Source organism: Protopterus annectens, chromosome 5.part0, assembly GCF_019279795.1.
Source record: "Protopterus annectens isolate FY-2018-M chromosome 5.part0, PAN1.0, whole genome shotgun sequence".
Taxonomy (NCBI): Eukaryota; Metazoa; Chordata; order Ceratodontiformes; family Protopteridae; genus Protopterus; species Protopterus annectens.
This window is the reverse complement of record NC_056735.1, coordinates 1,266,015,870-1,266,030,098: the sequence shown is the minus strand read 5'-3', so window position 1 is coordinate 1,266,030,098 and position 14,229 is coordinate 1,266,015,870.

Sequence of the window (14,229 nt, the reverse complement as noted above, 5' to 3'; positions counted from 1 at the left end):
ATAAGAAAAAAAAATGCCTGCATGATGGAACCATACTGTTGCTGCCTTGTGCAATTTAAAGAAAATGTATGCTTCATTTCCTTAATCCTGATCTGGTATCCATATTATAGAGTAGGCAAGACAACGGCAAACTTACAAAAATGGTGCAAGAATGTGAAGATTATGATATATTTTAGCAAATGGACCCCCTCTTATCAAAGAAGATGTAATAATCCCTTCTTTAATTGGTGAAAAATGGGAAACCACAAAAAAGAAAAAGAAAAGTAAAAACTAAAGTCATGGTGTCTTTCTTCAGACAAATGGGTAGGTCAATCATAAGAACTAAATAGGTAAAAATATTCAAAAGAACATCGTGAATCAAATAGCCTTCTTTCTAAATGACATAGAAACAGACTTATAAGATGAAACTATTTACCAGTCCTAAAGCAACTTCCTGTTTTATTGAAGCTTGTTTAACTCTTCTGCACCAAATGTAATGCCAAACAAATGGGGGTCCGTCTTAGTAAATGTGACTCTTCATTGATGCGTTTGGGCTCAAACCCTTACATTTATTCTCATTTATAGAGAAACAAATAACTGGTAAAGCAGAAAAAAATTGTATCCATATAGTGCCCTGCACCCACAATACATTTTCTGAACAGCAAGCAATAATCCACATAAGTAAAACACACCAGGATAGAAACAATACTAAAAACATACCACCTCCCTTCTTCCAAATACAGATAAATGAACCAGAATGTACCATTCAAAATCAAAGAAAAGAGCAGACCACTTAGTTAGCACTCCTGCTTATTACCTAGCTGTACTACAAACAGTTTGAAAAACATCCTAAAAATGAGGACTAATCCCATCAGCCATTAGTAAGGTCCGTAGACTAGAATGACCAATTGTGTAGAAAGCCTTAGTAATTTCTTAACAGTACTCTGGTGGCATCCATATGCGAAAGCACATGAAGCAGTCTGTGCACTATAATAAGATAATCTTATCCAGAAGAATGTGGCATCGCATAAACATCAGGACCTACCAACAAATGCATGAATGCAAAAATATTAGCATGTAACATTTTCACTAAAAGCACATAACTGACCTGACACAAATGTGTCTCCAATTCATTAAACCCAACTTATGTCCCATCTGCCTGCTATATCTGATAACAGTACTCAGAGCATGTTTATTGCTGACCCAGTGTTCTACCACTCATCAAATACTGAATCATTTGTCTCTTACCCTTTTCTAAAGGTGGATAATAGCTGTAGCACGTGCTGTAGTAAGTGGCTGCATGGCTTTCTGCAGAGCAATGTCCAGCTTAGTGAATGTGAAATACCATCCTACAGCATTAAAAATTTCAGAAGTTAACAATGGCAACAAAGCCAAAAGAGCACAATCTTCACATAGTGGTCCAGCAGAACACATAGACACTATAAAGAAATGATTATCTAGCATTACATCTTCCTAAGTATTCACAGCAGACTATTGTGTATTACCTAAACCATGCATGAAAATCACTTCCACTTAAGAAATTTCCCTAAAAATGCTGTTGCAACAGAAAAGCCAAATTTCAGAAAATTAGATTACTGCAGCTATTTAACAATTTTGTCACAAGATATAATCTGTAAGATAAATTATATTAAGAGCTTGCAATTACACAGCATAATCTGAATTCTTTGTTTCCCTGAACAAGCTCAGGACTGTACAACTTCTTAAATGTGATTTTCCTATCAAGCCATCAGCTATTCCTGTTTGCATAACAAAGATATAAATCAAAATAATATGTACAAAAAGTTACAAGTTGTTTAAGAAGCTCCCATTCAAATGAAAGATACATTTCGCAGAGAGAAAAAAAGTCATGCCTAAAACCAAAAAAAATATGAAAACCAGCATTATCAGAAAAACTGACACAATTCAACAAAAGCAGCAGAGTAAACAAGAAAAGAAATCAGTCTCAGACCAACTCTCATAAAAGGTGAAGGAATGGGAGACATCTACCCATGAAATAAAAATGTAGGAAGTCTGAGTTTCATGTTGAAGTTCCTCACCTGGTAATCTTCCTACTGATTCCACCTCTGGGCCAGTAATTAAGGAGCCTAAATCCCCACCACTGGTACCAGTGGGGGACGTTCACTGGGAGGATAACAGATACACACACAGTATCTCCAGATGCAGCACTCTGCATCAAGCACAATCAAGTACAATTTCCCTTAAGAGTACACAGATAACACAGTTAGTCCAGGACTGGCTTGTCTCTCTTTCTCCAGATCCCCATAAAACTCCCCTCTGGCACAGCTATAGGGTTGAGTCCTTTGCCAGGGTTCCAAACCAAGTCCCACAACACTCTTTCTGTCCAACCAGTGCTTTGTGACCCTGCCCAAGTAACTGACACACACACTTTTTGAGATTTGATTTGCATACACACTCACACATGCATAACACCAGGGAAAGGCTGGCACAGGTTTGCTAGCTATGCTCCCTTTTGCCCAGACTATAAAGCAGTTATCACTGCCACCAGAACCTCTCACCAGCTACTTTAAGGCCTTTAACAAAAGGTGTCCAGTTTTAAAATGTAATATTAATACTAATACAAATGGCAGTTTGACCAAGAGCAAGGTTATTAGGAGTGGCCCACGCAGTGTCACCAAATAAATATGCAAATACTTTCAAAATGTAAATATCTTTACAAAGATCAGCCACAATGAAATGTTTAAATATATTTAATAATAAATAATAAAAGAACAAGAAAATATTAAGTATATATTCACAGTGACATCAGAGTTGAAATCACAAGAAATATTTAAAATAAAATTGAAGGACAGGCTCAGACAAATAAAGAAAAATGATATCTAAACTAAGCTTCATTATATTCCTGACTGAATCGAAGAGAATTATACTATTCCCTAATAACTTACTTAATAGAGCAAGGCAGATGATGTGATGAATGGTCCTTCTTGTTCTCAGGCCCAAGACAGAATACAGAATGCTCAGTCTCACTGAGAGACTTCTCAAAATAATATCTAAAATATTACATCTGAGATAGCTTGCAGAATGACATTACTGCTGGTCATCTTACTGGGTTCCAATGCAACCCCCCCATTGCTGGAAGCTGGCAGGACTTAGCACCAACCTGTAAAAATATACACGCAAGGGCTTTTGTTCAGATCTGTGGAAGGTGCTGGAAGTCATAAAACAATTGCATACTACCACACTTCCAGAGTAGCAATTAGTTCACTCCAAAGATAATACAGAAAGCTTACTAGTACAGACTTTGTGTCTCTGGTTGTATTGAATCCAGTGAGATAGCATCTTTATGGCCTAGCCTATAAAGTGATTTAATTTCAGAAATGTTTTAAAGTTTGCTGGACTGACGTTAACTTCCTGATTTTCATTTTCCTCTGTTAAAATATCAAGTGGTGATAAATACACATCTGGGTTAATCAGTGTCAGCCTCCCTTTATCTTTCTCACAATGAAAAATATCCATTTTAATTGTATTTAATCTTGACTTCCAGATGATGCTAAGTATAGTCTCCTCCCTACATATGCTGTTTTACCCAAATACAAATGTATTACATATACTTTCTCTCTATAAGACATTTTCAAAGCTCTCTGCATATTTTCCATGCTTTTCATTCATTTGTCACTAGTTGTCCTTTGCTGGCAATAACTTTCTGCATTGAAAACTACATCCTGCTATTTTAACTTATCCCCAAAATCTTTGTATTTTCGTTTATGCAGTTTTGATCTTATATGTTCTTTGATGCATGCTTCACATTTTGTAATTGCTATCAGGTCATTTGCATAAACTATAAATAATGACACTTTATCCATACATCCAGCCACAACCCCTTTTTTCCATTTTTGTACATGGGATTGGAGTGTCACTTAAACAGTAACAATCATCTAGAGCCACAGTTCACACTGCCAGGTGGTTATTTTTTTCACTTCTTTACGAAGCCACCTCTCTAAAGATTCTCTAATAGATCATAATAACTGGATTCATTGCCAAAATAAGTAGTACCCTCCTCATTTAGGCCACCATCTTTTACTCCTTTACGAGCCTGTACCTTCTTACCCTTTCACTTATTAACCCTTTCTTTATTCCATGTACTTGTATACACTGACTTCAACTCCTTCCTTATTATCTTGATTATCACATGCAGTATTTACCTCATTCTAGCATATTCTTCCCTATCAGAAGTATTAGTTAGATCACATACCACCACCTTACTATTTTTTGTTCACAGTGCTAATAGCACCTTCATCAGTAGTTACATATCTTTACTTGTTTCCCTTTTATCTCATACATTCTTTCATACATCACTTCCCTTGATGCCTTGCTGAATTTTTCTGTAGCATTTTCATAAATAATTTTTAATCCATGTTTATTAATGCAATAGGTTCCAATTTTTAAGTTATTTCCATTTCTTGAATATAAACTTCATAGCTTCTTCACATTTTTCTTTCCATATTATACCCTTATTTAACCACTCTTTTGTCACTTTTTTCTTCACACATCCCTTTATGAGATACATATCCTAACCTTTTCAGTCTTTTCATTCCCTCCTTTTCAACACATATTCCAGTTTTTGCTATTTACTTCCCTTTTAACCATTTTATGACAATACCACTTAACATTTGTAAATTCCAAACTTCATCTTCCCTCTGTCTTCTTTTTGCTTACATATCTGTTATGTTTTCATTATATGTTCTTGCTTATACCATACCACTGCTGCCTTTTAAACCACTTATCTTTTCCTCTTCATATTTCATCATTTTTCCAAAGAATGGTGTCACTTCACCATTTCCTTTTAGAAAAAACTCGTTCCATCACAGAAATATCACATTATCCCCTTACCAACATCTCTTCTTACTCTTGTCGCTTCAACTATTAAATGCACTGACTTATATTTCCCCTTATACATTACCCACAGTTCTGATCATGTTCTATAGAAAGGTCTCAATGTTTTATGCTCTTATTGCAACACCTCCCTCTGTCCCAATCTTTACAAATCTGTACCATCTTTTATAGTTCTCTTTGTTATCACTTACTATTAGTCATGTCAAGATATCATCAGTAAAGCATGCTGTCTTGTTACTTGCTTGTATAGTTCTTTCAACATTTCAGATAAAAACAGCCAGATTCATGAAGGTTACCACAAAGTATACACCTTCAGAGTTCAAGAAAAGTCCTACCATAATGGTTGTGCTGTCATTTCACTCAGAAATGTTACACTAAGTATAGTCATTGTGGTAACTTTTATGAATCTGCCATATAGTCTAGTTCTGTTTTAATTTTCTCTCTTACCTTTGTATACTGACTTTATTTCTTACCTGTGAACTTCCAGATTTCATCACTCTTCTATCCTATGCTGTCTTCCTTTACTGCTCTTATTAATTACAAATAAAATCTCCTATAACTACAGTATCCATACTAACTGTGAAGGCTGCCAGCCCAGCTAGCTGGAATTTTGTAACTAATTCTGTGTCATTTGGGAATAGTAATATGATTTGTATGCTTGTCTTACAAATGTAAGAAAACTATCATTGGGATTCATTAAACAAAAGTCTCAATGCAGGAACAGTGTAGCCACTCCTGGATAGAATATGGCCACCGAATGATCCAGGAAACAGCCGATCTGACGTGCACGAGCCTGCCAACACTGTTCCTGCACGGAAAGCCATGCAGAATGCTAATTACCTCATTTTCTGGTGAAAACCATGCAAATGAAGTGAATTGGCAATTCAGGAAGCAAGCAGGTATCCAAGCAGGAACAGTCCTAGTTGCAGAAATGTGTTCGGTTACTAACCAAACACATTTCTGCAAATAACAAAATGGAGGCATAACAGCTCAAATAAAAGTATGCATTATAAACTTTAGGCATGTCAGTAGCCAAATATATGACCATTGGCATGGGAAAGTGTTTAATTTAATAAAAAATCAAAGTCATTTTTTTTGGCCGATCTTGGCCGTTTAAACATAGGACAGTGGCGTGCAAATGGGATCGTGCCAAAAAAAAAAAAAAAAAAAATATATATATATAGATATATATATATATATATATAAAGGGGAAATCTGCATTTTGCCATTATAGTCAATTGCATGGAGAATCAATACATTACCAGGGAACACTGGTTGTCAAGGGGAAAGGCTCCATGTCAGAGCAGTAACTATGGACCAAGACAGTGGGGTATGCAAATGAGGGGAAATTTACTGAACCACAAAGTAGGCTTAAGTCCACACACTGCACCTGACCATGTAGGTGCTATAACAGGATAAGGTAGGCAGGAAGAGCAGCTAGCATAAAAAGGGAGTGGGTCATGCTTGCTGTAAGCACACTGGAGCTCCGTTGCTCGGGTTTGCACTTAGCTAAGCACAGCTAAGCAAGGGTGCGTGCCTGAGGCTGTAATGTGTTACTCCATGAACTGAAGACTGTGTTTGCATCCAGGGGAGGGCCATTTCTGCTAAAATGTGTTTAATTTAGCTATACAGGTGTGAGTGGTGAACACTGGGACTTAAAAAAAAACAAAACAACAGAAATAGCAGCACTGTTTACATTTAGGCAGTGGGTTTGCATGCCGCGCCTCGGGGCTTAAAAGGGGTGGAAATGGGAAGGGGGAAATAAAAAAAATGGAAACAGCAAAATACAGGCAGTCAAATACAAATAAAATAGCTGGCAGGTGGAATGTCTCAAGGTCAGCCAATCACACAGGCAGCATCTGCAGCACACCACTATAAACTATGCAAACAACTTCCATTCTGGTTTCTCCCGCAAACTCTGCACCACAGGTGTACACATATGGGGGAATTTTTACTGACAGAACTAGCAAAAATTGTTAGAGGCTGCTGTTGCTTTGATCTATCAGTATGTGCAAGAGGCCGAGGGCACTGAGGAGGATAATGATGACAACCAACTCAGACCGAGGAGGAGGAGAAGAGAGTTTAGACCCAGGGTAACCTACCAGGGGCTACATGATCTGGAGATAGTATAGTGCTACAGGGTGGACAGGGACATACTTCAGCAACTCGTTGAGCTGTGCCAGCCTCACCTCAGACCAGAATCAACAGAGGGTAACCCATCCCACTGGATACCAAGGTATGTGTATCCTTAAGAATACTAGCTACTAAGAATACTTTCGAAAGACCAACTGAGGATATCATGGGGGTCTCACAGGCATCTACATCCAGGATACTCCAGCAGTTCCTGGATGCCATGCAACCACATGCCGCTGAGCACATTTACTTCCCCAGCACCCGTGAGGAGAACACCAGCAATATGCATTTCTTCCACTACGTAGCAAAATACCCAGAGGTACCTCTCAACAAGCTGGATTATGTAAGAATGCCTAGCATTTGGCCCATAACATTGGTGTGTGCTTCATCCATCCTGTATTCCTCTGGTAAATCACTGTGATGATCTGAGGAGGTATGTCACGAGGTACTGAAACAATAATTTACAGTGTCAAATGTCATATATTTCAGATGTCTACTAAAACAAACCCTGTAACCCTAACAACCCATACATTACTAAGAGAAATAGTCACAATCACTGTATGACTCATTGTCTCTCCATTTTGATAGGCTATCTCCAGATATCCTGCACCAACAGGTTGAGAGGTATGGCTGTAGCATAAAACAAACTGGATTGGAGTACAACAATCACTGGAATGGCGTCCCACATTTACTATAGAAGGCCACACTGGGGATGCTCATCCACTTAGAGAATTGTCAGTAGGATCTAGGAATTAACAGGCCTTTCCCACCCAGTGCACTTCTCATTGCCCTATTTGAGCAGTCCTGAAGATGTCTGTTACCATAGAAGTACATTTTGTCAGATTTCAGCCCTATAAGCTCTGTGCTTGTGTGATAACTGTGTAACACTATAGTACTATAGTACAAATAACTAGTTAGGTAGGAGTTCTAATATCAGTCCTTGCAAATGTAAAAGTGTGTGTGTGGGTTTGTGTGTGTATGTGTGTGTGTGTGTGTGTGTGTGTGTGTGTGTGTGTGTGTGTGTGTGTGTGTGTGTTTATAAGTTAAAGATTTTGGGTCCATTCAAACCAAGTACACTTCCCATTGCCCTACTTTAGCAGTCCTGCAGATATCAGTCACCTTAGAAGTCCCTTTTGTTAGGCCTCTGCCCTATAAGCTCTGTGGTGCATGTGATAACTGTGTAACACTATAGTACAAACAACTAGTTAGGTAGGAGTTCTAATCCTAGTCCTGGCAAATGTAAAAGTGTGTGTCTTTATAAGTTAAAGATTTTGGATCCTTTCAAACCCAGTACATTTCCCATTGCCCTACTTTAGCAGTCTTGCAGATATCAGTCCCCTTAGAAGTCCCTTTTGTGAAACAGCAGCCCTATAAGCTCTGTGGTGTGTGTGATAACTGTGTAATACTATAGTACAAATAACTAGTTAGGTAGGAATTCTAGTCTCAGTCCTGGCAAATGTAAAAGTGTGTGTTTATAAGTTAAAGCTTTTGGGCCCATTCAAACCCAGTACACTTCCCATTGCCCTACTTTTGCAGTCCTGCAGATATTGGTCACCTTAGAAGTCTCTTTCATCAGGCCGCAGCCCTTTAAACTCTGTGGCATGTGCAATAACTGCGTAACACTATAGTACAAGTAAGTAGTGAGGTAGGAGTTCTAATCGCTGTCCTGGCAAATGTAAAAGTGTGTGTGTGTGTGTGTGTGTGTGTGTGTGTGTGTGTGTGTGTGTGTGTGTGTGTGTGTGTTTATAAGTTAAAGATTTTGAGTCCATTCAAACCCAGTACACTTCCCATTGCTCTACTTCAGCAGTTCTGCAGATATCAGTCACCTTAAAAGTCCCTTTCATGAGGCCTCAGCCCTATAACCTCTATAGTGCATGTGATAACTGCATAACACTATAGTTATAAGTAACTAATTAGGTAGGAGTTCTAATCTCAATTTTGGCAAATGTATGTGTAGTTTAAAGTATTTTGTGGCCTCTCTCATGCAGTACATCACCCATTGTCATACTTTACAAGGGCTGGCAATGTTCCTCACCTTAGAAGTACCTTTGGACAACTTTGACCCTATAAGCCTCGTGGCACATGCAAGAAATGTATAACACTGTAGTAGCAATAAAAAGATAGTTAGGGGTTCTAATCTCAGTCATGGAATGTGTGTATATGCAATAACAGTATTCTCTGTGATGAAGGGTTGTTGTGTTTGTGTAATGACCATATCCATTGGGGGGATAGCTTTTGCTAGTTTTTGCTGTTGACCACCCAGTACATGTCCCAGTGTCCACATTACAAGGCCCACAGTTGTAATCCACTGTATAGGGACCTGTAGACACTCTGTAGCCCTATAGGTATTGTGCCATGTTCAATAACTATGTGACAGTATGGAATAGATAAGATAGGCAGCCCATCTAATCCTTGGATATCACTCCCCACTCAAGAATCATACACAAACAAACTCAGATAGGCAGCAATCCTACATCAGTAGGTGGCCTGCAAACTGGCTCACAGATAGAACCCACAGTGTGAAAGTAGCGGACTCCATGTCAGACTGCTGAACAGCCATGAGTGGTTTCCCACAGGTTGTGGACCTGGGTCCCCTTATGTTTGGGATCCACACCTCTGAGGACCAGCCCAGTACAAAGGCACCCTGGCTGACAAAGTTTGCAGATGACTACAAGGTGGGTGCTGTTATTACCCCAACATAAGGTTGACATCCTTCACAAAGATCTCTCTGAGACCTATGACTATTGTCAGAACCCTGGACACAAGCTCAATGCCAGATGATGTGCCACCACCCCTTTGGGTATGACATGGTTCCCATAAAGAAATACATTGATGGTAGTCCACTGAACACAGATGTTGGTATAAGAGAACTGGGAACACAGGTTGAGAGTGAGCTCTCTGTTGACAACCACAGTGCCACTGTCTTCTGAAAGTCCTTCCATGTCTCACTTCTCCTGACTAAGGGTGTTGAATCCGGAAAGTAAAAGGACAGTGTTTCCCTGAACTCTCCCCTCAGTAGGCCAATCAATGTGTACTATGGCCAATTTGCCATGTACCCCACTGGACACCTGCAACAACAGGAGAGGCTGCAAATGTACCTTACAAAGAGGACTGTAGGTACTACACACTTGCCCCATATGGACAGACTCCAACAACTCCAATGAATTTCTGTTTCATATTGGCTACTTAGGTGTGATGTCTACCTGACTTTCACAGCCATGTCTAACCCAACCCTATCAGGAACACTACATCCAAAGAAACCAATCTGTCCACACAACATGCTTTAGATACCTCAACCCCATCCTCACAATCAACAGGACATGCTGGAGAGACAGGTTCACAACTCAGAGACTGGCCATGCTATGGTATAGATGTCACATACATGTCAAGCAGAGCACATCACTGGCCCTCTTCAAGACAAATCTGGAGGAGTGGATGGGGAATAAAATACCCACCCTGGGGATCACTCCAGTGACTTTGCTCATTAGATACACTGGAGAGTATTGTCAGGTGACATGATGCCAGTGTATTCCCATGGGCTAGCCTTGTAAAGCCTCCATGGCCATTTGCCAAGTAACCTCCTATGAATCTTTGAACCTATGGAACTCAGTACTGTCAAATGTGTGTGTGTACATTAGTGTATATAAAAGTGTTTGTGAGTATGTAAACATGTGGGTGAAAGTAGTTGGTGGCCCGTCTCACCCAGTACAACTACCACTGCCATACCTTACAACTGCTGTAGATATTATTCACTATATAGGTACCTTGGGACACTCCCCAACTCTCTGTGGTGTGTGCGGCAACTGTATAACACTATAATACCAATAACTAAATAGCTAGGGGTTCTAATATGAGTCCTGTTGAATGTGTGTGTGTGTGTGTGTGTGTGCGTGTGTGTGTGTGTGTGTGTGTGTGTGTGTGTGTGTGTGTATCATTGTATGTAAGTGTGTATATGTGTAGGTTACAGTATTTTTGTGGCCTCTCTCACCCAGTACATCACCTATTGTCATAATTTGCAAAGGCTAGTGATGTCCCTCACCTTAGAAGTATCTTTGGACAAGTGTCACCCCATAATCTCCATGGCATGTGCGATAAATGAGTAACAATATAGTAATAATAAATGGATAGGTAGAGGTTCTAATATCAGTCCTGGCAAATGTGTGTGACAGAAGAGTGTCTTATGTGTGTGCTTTTGTTTGAGAATGTCCATTGGATGGGCATGATTTCATATTTTATGCCATGGTACTCACAGTGCACATTCCTAGGTCTACTGTATGAAATCCACTATTCACATCCACCATAGTGGTATCTGTAGACACTCTTCAGCCCTATAATCCCCATGCAACTGTATGGAATATTATGGTATGAATAGGTTCATAGGTTCATAGGCAGGTACCAGGCTATTGGCCCTAGGACCTATATAAGTCTAGCTAAAAAGGTATCCTGATTTTCGCCACCCAAGACAATTATTTTCCTGTGCCCTTGTCGAGCAGAGCCACAGAAGTGATCCCCGGGGTGAATTTCCTATCTCCCATCCAATCATCAAGATTTTTCTTGAAGATTTCTAATGAGGAGCTTTGTTTTATATAGATAGGTAGTTTGTTCCAGAGTATGGGAAATATCTGGGACAGGAATCTATCCCTCCAGCATGTTCTGTTTATTGTGGTGACATGGTTTAGGCCCCTAGAGCATGTAGCTCAAAGGGATAAGGATTTCTTTAAGTGGAGCATGTCCAACAGCTCTGGGTTAGACATAGCTTTATATGTTAGGCAAAGATCGCCTCTGAGTAGGCTATATGGGATGGAGTAAAGCTGGAGTTTTTTTGAGACGGTCTGCATAGGGCATCTGTTTGAGGCTGGTAATCCTCTTTGTGAGGTGTTTCTGTGGCCTTTCCAGTTGTAGATGTCTTGTGAGGTACATAACAAAAGGGGCACTATATTCTATAATGGTTCTAATGAGTGACGAGTAGAGGGGAACAATTACCTCTTTTTTCCCGGATGCGAAACCTTTTGTGATAAGGTGTATCATGCAGCAGGATTTCCTGACTACTGTGGTGATGTGATTATCAAAGGAGAGACTACTGTCCACCTGTGTCCCAAGGTCTCTTATCACACTTTCAGTGTTAAGTAGACTACTGCCTATGTGGTAGTTTATAGATACAGAGTTTTTACCAAAAGGGATGACAATGCACTTTCTGGAATTGAGTTTGAGGCCATGGCTTTGACACCAGGCATCTGTCTCAGTGAGGACCTTTTGTAGGATGTCCACATCGTTAGGAGTTTTGATTATAGCCCCTAGTCATCTGCAAACTTCGTTAGACAAATGCCTTCTGTGTTAGCCTGTACTTAAGAGAAGTAGATTCCAAACAGGAGAGGACCCAGGACTAAACCCTGTGGTACTCCACTTGTCACTGGTCTGAAGTTGGATTTGGAGTCTGCTACTTTCACAGTGTGGGTTCTGTCAGTGAGCCAGTTGGCAACCCATCTTGTGACATAGGGATTTATGCCTAGTTTAGTGAGTTTATCTATAATTCCAGTGTGGGAGATGGTGTCAAAAGCCTTGGTGAGATCTAGATAGGCTGTGTGAGCCACATTACCCTCATCTACAGTTTTGGTGACCACTTCAATGAAGTCTATCAGGTTTAGGAGACATGATCTGCCTTTTACAAACCTGAACTGGGTGGGGTCCAGAGTTTGGAGATTACCAATGTCATTGTTTATAAGTTTCATGATGATATGTTCCACAGCCTTGCAGACCAGGCATGTCAGGCTAATGGAGCGGTAGTTCTCGGGTTCAGTGGTGGCTCCACCTTTTTGGAGTGGGATAACCATCACTGTGCTCCATTCAGTGGGCACAAAGCCTGAGGCGAGGCTATGATTGAACATGGTACTTAGGTGGGTGCCAGTTCATTCTGTAGTTCATGTAGAACTCAGCCTTGGATGTTGTCAGTTTCCATGGATGCTGTGTTCTTGGCTTTGGAGAGTGTGGTTTTTACCTGTGCAGCCATGATTACAGGACCTTTGCATAATTCCAGTATAGAGATGGGCCCTTTAGGGGGTGAGAGGGAGGTAAAGTTAGCACTGAACCTATCTGCCAGGATTTTGGCAATATCCATTGATTTTCTATATTTAGTCCCATTGTGCTGTAACTCAAAGCAGATCTGAGTGTTGTCATTGAGATTGTTGTCATAGCTATAGAATGCATTGTGGTTGTCTTTAGAATCAGTGGTGATTTTGTTTTTGTAACTAGCTTTGGAGGATTTTATGAGGGATCTCAGCTTCTTACTGAGGCAGACCAGGGAGTTCCTCCAATCATGGGATTTTACTCTTTTTTGCAACAGTTTCTTCCTTCTGTTATAAAGTTTTTTTATGGCAGGTGACCACCAGATTGGCTTCCTTTTTTGGAGGATAGCATCTTGGTTCTGTTCAATGCACTCGTGTAAATGCTTATAAAGTGCATTTGTGTAGGATTCAGCAGTCATACCTCTATTGTCCATCTGCATGGGTGTCATGGAGTTTGCCATTTCTGTCTTAAGAAGCATGAAGTTGGCTTTGGAGAAATTTTTTATGGTGGTTTCCCTAATGGGGGGTGGGGGCAGGATGTCGATGTTTAGGGTGATTAGCTTGTGGTCAGATCTGACCAATGAGGAATTGACCTCTGGTGTGAAACATCAGTTGCCAATGTTGATAATAACCAGGTCTAGGATATTGCTGTCCCTGGTGGGGGTGTAGATAAGTTGATCCAAAGCATTGGAATTTATGAACTCCAGAAAACATTGAGCAAAAGAGTTGGTACTTGAGTAGTACAAGATAGGTTGGCCTGCTAATGTCAGTACAGGCAAGTGTGTGTGTGTGTGTGTGTGTGTGTGTGTGTGTGTGTGTTTGTGTGTGCGTGTATAGCAATGGTTGTGAGTGTGTAGACTTGTATGTGACACTATTATGAGTGCTTTCACACCCAGTACACCCACCATTACCATACCTCACAAGGCCATGTGATGTTTATCACCATACAGGACCTTGTAACACTCATCACACTAATTGTCCTGTCCCACCAGCAATAACTGCATGATAGTGTGGTACCACAACTTGATGGGTAGGGGTTCCAAACACAACACTGGCAACTGTGATCCTGTGCATGCATGTGTGTGTGTGTGTGTGTGTGTGTGTGTGTGTGTGTGTGTGTGTGTGTGTGTGTGTGTGTGTGTGTGTGTGTGTGTGTGTGTGTGTGTGTGTGTGTGTGTGTGTG